The 7697-nt window shown below is 39.3% G+C and overlaps 1 pseudogene; it reads left to right on the forward strand.

The window, feature by feature from the left end:
* The first annotated feature begins 2786 nt into the window (after nt 1-2786).
* Nucleotides 2787-2880, forward strand: LOC120220669 (annotated as a pseudogene).
* The last annotated feature ends 4817 nt before the right edge of the window (nt 2881-7697 follow it).

Genomic DNA, 7697 nt, shown 5'->3' on the forward strand with positions numbered 1-7697 from the left:
AATTCAAAAATGTCTTTGCATTTCTCTTTTTTTTTTTTTCATGTTAAAAAAATGTGTCAGAGACCATGCATGAAAAGTCAATTTTTAAATGTGTGCTCCAGTAAATAACCAGGCAAGCTAAAATTGTTATGATTGATTGAAATAATTGATTGCAGCCTGCCAACACTTTCCCTTTCTTAATTATAAAATACAGTTTCCGTTTTGTGCTTTCTAACCCAAGGTTTACAAAAGCTGAGCGAACTCTTCTGCTCAGCCTCTGATCACATCAGCAGTGCCACTTTTCCATGTCCTATCAGATTGGGCTGGGATGATAATTACTTGGGAAGTGTTTGATCTCAATGATGAATACATGATTAGTTTTTCATGAAATCAGTCAACCACACCGCACAGCACTACTCATGTGAAACCTTGTTGATTTAGCTGTTAGAAAGCACACATCTCCCTCAGTTCAGATACGGGACATCAGTCTTTGGGGAAAAGAGGGTGGAAAAAGGGCACGTTTATGGGTAATGATATTGCAGAGGCAGATATTTAAGGTTTGCTAATTTTCTTCTCAATTATACTCCTCTCTTAACCTACCACATGACCACCGATCCCATCTCAGTTGTGGAATATATTTTTTCTTAAAAAAAAAAGGTTTCATGACACCTTTGTATCTCTCAACCCCTTAGAGGTTTTCACCCTGATGAATAATATTTTATATGTGAAATGTTTATGTGATTTTTCACGGAGTGATAACCTCGCTACCGCTTAACTTTGATGCATTGCGATCACTGGTTTTCTTCACTAAAGTGCTTTTACACACCCCTCCCATAAATATATGGCTACTTTTCCTAAAAGGCCTGGGTTGAGGATATTTTGTTTCTTTGTTGATTTGTATCTCTGTGTGTGTGCGCTTTTCTATGATATAGGCTGTTTTTCTAAGAGTCAATGTTACCTGCATTTTCTTAAATTTCAAGTGATCTAATACTCAGAGATTAGATAAAAGGATTCAATTGTCAGTCTTTACACAGCATGCATTTGTTTAAAGAGGTAGAAGCATTGCACTTGGAAGAAAAAGGAAAGAGATTTTGTTTATTTTCTGTATTTGCCTGGCCTCATTGACTTTTTTTAAAAAAGCCCTAAAATAAAGAATTTTCTAGATTATTTTTTAAGGAAAAGATGTTTTATAAAAATCAGGTTTCAAGTCTTTAGCTTCAGCCTCATAATTAAAAACTCACGTGGAGGAAGAGCATACAATATTTCTATTTCATTTGTATCATCTTCTTTAAGACAAAATCCTCAATGTGTCAATAATATTTGAGCAAGATGCCTGATTTGAAAAAGTATGTCTAGTTCTTGGTGGGTAAACGAAGGTAGAGGTTTAGTAAGCTTAGCTGAATATTTCAAAATCTAAACCCCAGTGTTAATGCAACAACTGAGACACTCACTAGGGTTATTTTAGACCAGTTTCTCAGACTCAGCACTGTTGACATTTTGGACCAGACCACGATACTTCTTTTATGTGGAGACTATCCTGTGCCTTATGGGATATGTGGCCACTTTCCTGGAGTCCCACTAGATGTCAGTAATCACAGCCCCCCCCCCCCCCACCTCAGACTTGACAGTCAATAATGTCTCCAGGCATTGCCAAATGACGTATGGGAACAAAATTGTCCCCAACTGAGAACTACTTCTTTAGACAAGAAAATTGGAGGATGGGCTTACATTATCTGAGTAATTGTCTTTACTTCCTCTTACAGATAAGTTGATTCTTCTTATGGAAGATGAAAAATGCTACAGACTTATATCATTTCTTTACCAGAAAAGAAATCAAACATTAATGCATGTTAATGAGACATATTTGTCTAGTAGATAAAGAATAGACTCTGACTAATATGCAAATGCCAATGAGTAGTTACTACCACAGCCTCTCTTCATGTTTATAATAAGGCAGTTCTATGGCTAAAACTTAGTGTTTGGAATTTTTTTAAAAAGTGGAAAGAATACATTCAAAGAGTATAAGAGCTAAAAGAGCAGACAGTCCATTGTGATGATAGGTTTTGAATAAATTTGATAAATTCCAACATTGCCATTAGGTCATTTTATTGACAGAAAGGGTCTAAACACATCCCTATTATTCTAGGAAAAGGTATGATGCCTTCACAACATTGTGAACATGACCAAGTTGGAAAAGAGCAAAAACCATGGCGTGGTAACAGAAAGACTACCGCAGGGCTGTGAAATCGTCATTGACCTCACATAACTATTAGCTCATTATTCTGTTCCAAAGGAAGAACAGGCAGGCTGACAATAAAAAATAAAAAATGTTTTAAAAATTAAACTGTAGTGTACTCCAATTTCTGTCATTTGGAGCTAATGAATGCATTTCAGTGTTGAGTAGCAACCACAGTAGTACGGACACAAACACCACTGATTTGCAGTAATAAATTTTAGGACATGGCAGACTCATATTAGTATAATAAGCTCAAACATTCATTTCACATTAAGAAAACATATAGCCAACACTAGACCATCAAGATACCTATTTTTTTTCTTCCAGCAGAGCCACTTGGCTTTAAAAAGGAACCTACAGCACTTACTATATTTAAGTCTTAAACTAAACCTGAAATGCAACTACAGTAAACTGGTTGTCGTCACCATTGCCGGAAGTGTGGCTCGATTATCAATGCAATTATTGACGACTATTGAATATGACATCGTTATCATTGGTTTAATTTTTTTCCTGTGGTTTACTCAAACAATTCTTCGAGATCTCCAAATCAATGTGTTGGCTGCTTCAAAGAGCGCTCACTTTGGCAGCACATATACTAAAACTGGAACAATCTGGAGAAGACTAGCATGGCCCCTGAGCAAATTCATGAAGCATCCCTTATTTTTTTTAAATACCTTAATAACAGCTAATATAGCTAACATTCACCGAACTTTTAAAATAAGATTTTTACAATGAATGTGCCAAGTGCCACTATAAACTCTACATACATCATTTCGTTTATTCTTTTAAAAACCTTGTGAGGTGAGTGCCGTCATTATCCTTACCTGAAGATGAGGAACCTTTGGGGAAATGCAGCTGGAACTTGAACAAGATGAACTGTCTCTGGAATTTGCTATCTTAACCATTTAGCCTATATATGTCTTAATGTGTTTTATTTTCAAATTTTTAATGTTTATTCATTTTGAGAGAGAGAGAAGAGACAGGCTGAACACGAGTGGGGGAGGGTTAGAGAGAGAGGGAGACACAGAATCCGAAGCAAGCTCCAGGCTCTGAGCTTGTCAGCACAGAGCCTAGAGTGGGGCTTGAACTCACAAACTGCCAGACCATGAGCTGAGCCAAAGCTGGATGCTTAACTGACTGAGCCACCCAGGCATCCCTCCTAATGTGTTATATAATAGTGGACATGTATCACCTTTTTTTGTTTGTTTGTTTACAGTAAGTCTGTAAAATAAGTGGTGTACAATGGTTACTTAAGTCATGGCTTTGGGGAACTGAGGCCCAGAAAGATTGAGTAATCAGCTTAAAATCACACAACTAGAGCAAAACCAGTCATTTTGCGTACAACTCACATTCCTCCGTTCATAGCTACAATACCCTTCCCCACCATTTGCACCAGCATCCATCTGTATCATTCTTCCAAATAGCTAGGATGCTTTTGCCCAGGTCCACACCTGGCAAATCATTCTCCCTGCATTCTGTCTGTGACTAAGAGCACACATTTGTGAGCTACATGCAATAACTGGACCCTTGGCCTTGCCAGCCCGCTGAGCCAATGGTCTGCAAAGAAAGAAAGTATTCCAAAACAGGAAACTAAAGAGAATGGTGTAGAAGCATAGTGTGCCTTCTTTTTCTGATGTTTCTTGCTTGGTCAAAAATCACAAATTATAATACAATTCTAAGTTCAACTAGATTCCTAGGAAACAACTCCAAGTCTTAATATGTTGCCATTATTCCGCTGCTATCACAAACAGATAAAAAGCCCACAAAGTCTTACAACATCAGTAGTGGTCTGGGGCATCTGGGTGGCTCAGTCAGTTAAGCGTCTGCCTTCAGCTCAGGTCATGATCTCACAGTTTGTGGGTTGGAGCCCCGTGTTGGGCTCTGTGCTGACAGCTAGGTCAGAGCCTGGAGCCTGTTTCAGATTCTGTGTCTCCCTCTCTCTGACCCTCCCCTGCTCATGCTGTCTCTATCTCTCTCTCAAAAATAAATAAAAATATTAAAAAAAAAAAAACCCATCAGTAGTGGTCCAAGAATGAACACTCGCCAGTCTGGAAGTATGGGAGCCCACCCCTAGGTGACAAGGAGTCACTGCTAAGCTAAAGCTCCTTCACACCACACATGTTGAAAAAACTTATAGGCAAAACTGTATTTCTTTAGTTCAGCTCACATTTACAGTCGGTACACTGGAATGATGGATGGATTCGTTGCCGAGGGTAAGGAGGCAGCAGCTTGGAGCACCATGACTGCAGAGCTGGGGCTGCAGCTACTTTTGCCACAAAGACGCTTTCCCTCAGGCATTCTAGATCATTTCTGCACAAGGAGTTGCCTTGGGTGGTAGGCTAATAGGACCAGTACCAGGGTGGCCATGACTGTGTGCATGTAAGTAAGTGACTAGAGACATATTTATTAATAGAAGCAATAGAGAGGGACAATTCAGCCAGAAGAGGTCAGTTGGAAGAAGGAAAATTATGTTCACAATAATTTGGGATCTCCAGATAAGACCGGGTAAAGGAAGCCTTGTCGTTTGAATGAATGAAAATCAAGCCTTCAGGATCCAAGAGGCCATCCAGAGTAAAGTCACGTTTTTACAGAAATTTAAAATGTTTGCAGCCCTAGGGAATGAACACAGACCTCTGAATTGAGGACAGGCATGGGATTGTAAGAATTGCTCAAATATCTGAAAAAAAAATTATAAGTATGTACATCAAGCCTCCTTCTGAGCAAGAGATGATTGAACTACATGCTATTTCTGGCTGTTAAGAAAATAGAGCCTAAAATTACAGTCTATAAATAATAAATTTTCACAAAAGAAAGAAAGCATAGGGAGGACTCTGTACAAGTTGTGTGAGGAGAGTACAGATAGAATCCATGGATCAAAGGGAAATCAGAATCAGACGGAGAATCAGCTTTTCTAGAACTATGCAAGAGAGCCAGTGACTAAGATCAACGTTTCTCATTTAAAGTAAAATCTCCCTAATTTGAAACCCAGGGAACCAAAACAATAGATTCTGAATTAATTAAGTTTCAGTTTATCCTTTTCTTTTGAAATTAAAGAACAGCAGAGAAATAGCCTTGAATCACATCTTGTTTTAAATAAACCAATGTTGAAGTAATGAAGTCTTTACATATTATTGTGACAAGTAATCCAAATTCCCCCAAATAATTGCTCTAACTCTGTTTATTCATCTATTTCTGGGCTTTGCCTAGTATGTCTCCAGGTCCTTCGTTAAAGTCACCCCACCCCACACGGTTAGCGGTTTTCATGGGACTAACTCCACTTTCTGGGAGAACGGCCTCCCTCATGTGGTCAGTTGAAGGGATCATGACTCAGTATAGGACTTGAAGCTGAAAAACATTTTCATTTTTTGGGGGGCCTGAACAGTCATTGACCACAGCCGTGGGAAAAGAGTTTATTCACAGGAATTAGGAACAGATTTGTGAAAAGACTTCTGTGCTTCAGAAAGAAACAAAGTCCATTTCATGGAACTGGTTATTTTCACTTCCTCTCCAAAGACGGTGGGGTCTGCAAACGGGTAGAAGAGTCTTACTCAGAGTCCAGCTCCTAGACGGAGACCCGAACAGTGGTTTGGGCAGATACTCTAAGGTAACTGTAGAGCTCCCTAAGAGAACCACCACTAAAAATTGCGAAGTCTGGTTCAGAATGCTCACACAGGTCTTAAAGGCAAGGTCACGTTGCCTACAGAGTATTACATGCAACATACGCGCATACTTTAACCATCATTCTGGCTTAGGAGTAAAGCATTTGGAGAGTTCTAAGTGGGTTAATTAGAAGATAAACAATAAAAACCTAGGCATCTCCAAGACCTTTGCAGTCCAATGTGATAGCCGCCAGCCACACGTGGCACTGACCACTTGAAATGTGGCTACTCCAAAATGATAAAATACACATCAATTTCAAAGATTTTAGCATTAAAAAGATTCTATAATATCTCAATAATTTTTATATTGTTTACATATTGAAGTGATAACATTTTGGATATATTGGGTTAGACTATTTTATTAAAATTAATTTACATGTTACCTTTTACATATTGTTAATGTGGCTACTAGAAAATTTTATCTAAAATTTTTTATAGTTTTTTTTTTTTTGTTTTAACAGAGAGAGACAGAGCATGAGCAGGGGAGGGACAGAGAGAGAGGGAGACACAGAATCTGAAACAGGCTCCGGCCTCTGAGCTGCCTGCACAGAACCTGATGCGGGGCTCGAACCCACGAACCGCGAGATCATGACCTGAGCTGAAGTCAGACACTCAACTGACTGAGCCACCCAGGCGCCTCTAGAAAATTTTAAATTACATGCGGTTCTCATACCTAGCATTCCGTTGCACATGTTACCCTGGAAAATCTATGAAATATAGGGTACTGTTTTTTTCTACTTGAGATTCATTTTCTTGTTAAATCCATATTACAACCCAAGGACATGGCCATTATCATTCTTCTTTTTATAAATGCAAAAACTTAGGGGTTATGAAATATGCCCTAAGTCATACAAGTAGTAATTGGTGGGACCAGGTCTACCTCACGCGAATCCATGTTTTGTGTCAATCCTGTTCAAGCATCTGTCTTTGATATTCTACTGGGGTGACCTTGTAATGAGCTATGTGTGAGATGTGCTTGGACAACTGAATATTCTATAAGACCTGAAACAGACAATTTGTTAAACATACTTAAAACAAGTACAAACAGCACACAGGGTAGCCGGAGTGGTAGGCCAGTGTTTTATGCAAACTGTTCCTCATTGGTATTGAGGATGGACAAGAGTGGATGGAAACACAAATCCAACTCTGTGTACAGGCATTCCAGCCATTCCAGGCATTTCTCCAGGTTACTTCATTTATTCCTCAAAGCAACTCTTAGAGGTGAGACAGTCTCAGAGTGGTTACTGGATTTGCTAGGTATCTCAGGGCTAGCTGGTCAGTAACAAAGCCTAGACAGAAGTCAAGTCTGATTCCTTCCCCATGATGCTTTGGGTCCTCCTTTTAATCCATGCCAACTGTTTGTCAGCTTGTCTAGACACTGGGTTACCAGCTACTCTGTTTCCATAACACATTGTAGTTCGTGGCCCAGACTGACTGAAGGTAGGGTCTGCCTGCAAGAGAGAGAAAGAGAGAGACAGAGAGACAGAGAGACAGAGAGAGAGGACAAAGCCAAGGCTTTCCTCGGGATGGGGCAAGATACAAGCATTGGATTTCCCATGCCAGCACCTGTGGTGTTTAGAGTTGGAAGATAATAATAAATCTAGTGTCTTGATGGAATACAAACAAGGTAAATAGCTCACAGTGGAATTTAAATTTCAAGGACTGGATTGAAAATTAGAGCTAAGATTTAAGGTCAAAATAGAAAAGAAACCAAAGGAGACAATGATATCTAGAAGTGGAGGCCTGAGGAATTTTGCAGGCAGTGTGCAGAAATCTGGTCCCATATTTAATGAGGTTCCCCGGCTGACCCGAATGGACATTCA

The sequence above is a fragment of the Hyaena hyaena genome, unplaced genomic scaffold (genome assembly GCF_003009895.1).
Source record: "Hyaena hyaena isolate Hyena2069 unplaced genomic scaffold, ASM300989v1 scaffold_715, whole genome shotgun sequence".
Taxonomy (NCBI): domain Eukaryota; kingdom Metazoa; phylum Chordata; class Mammalia; order Carnivora; family Hyaenidae; genus Hyaena; species Hyaena hyaena.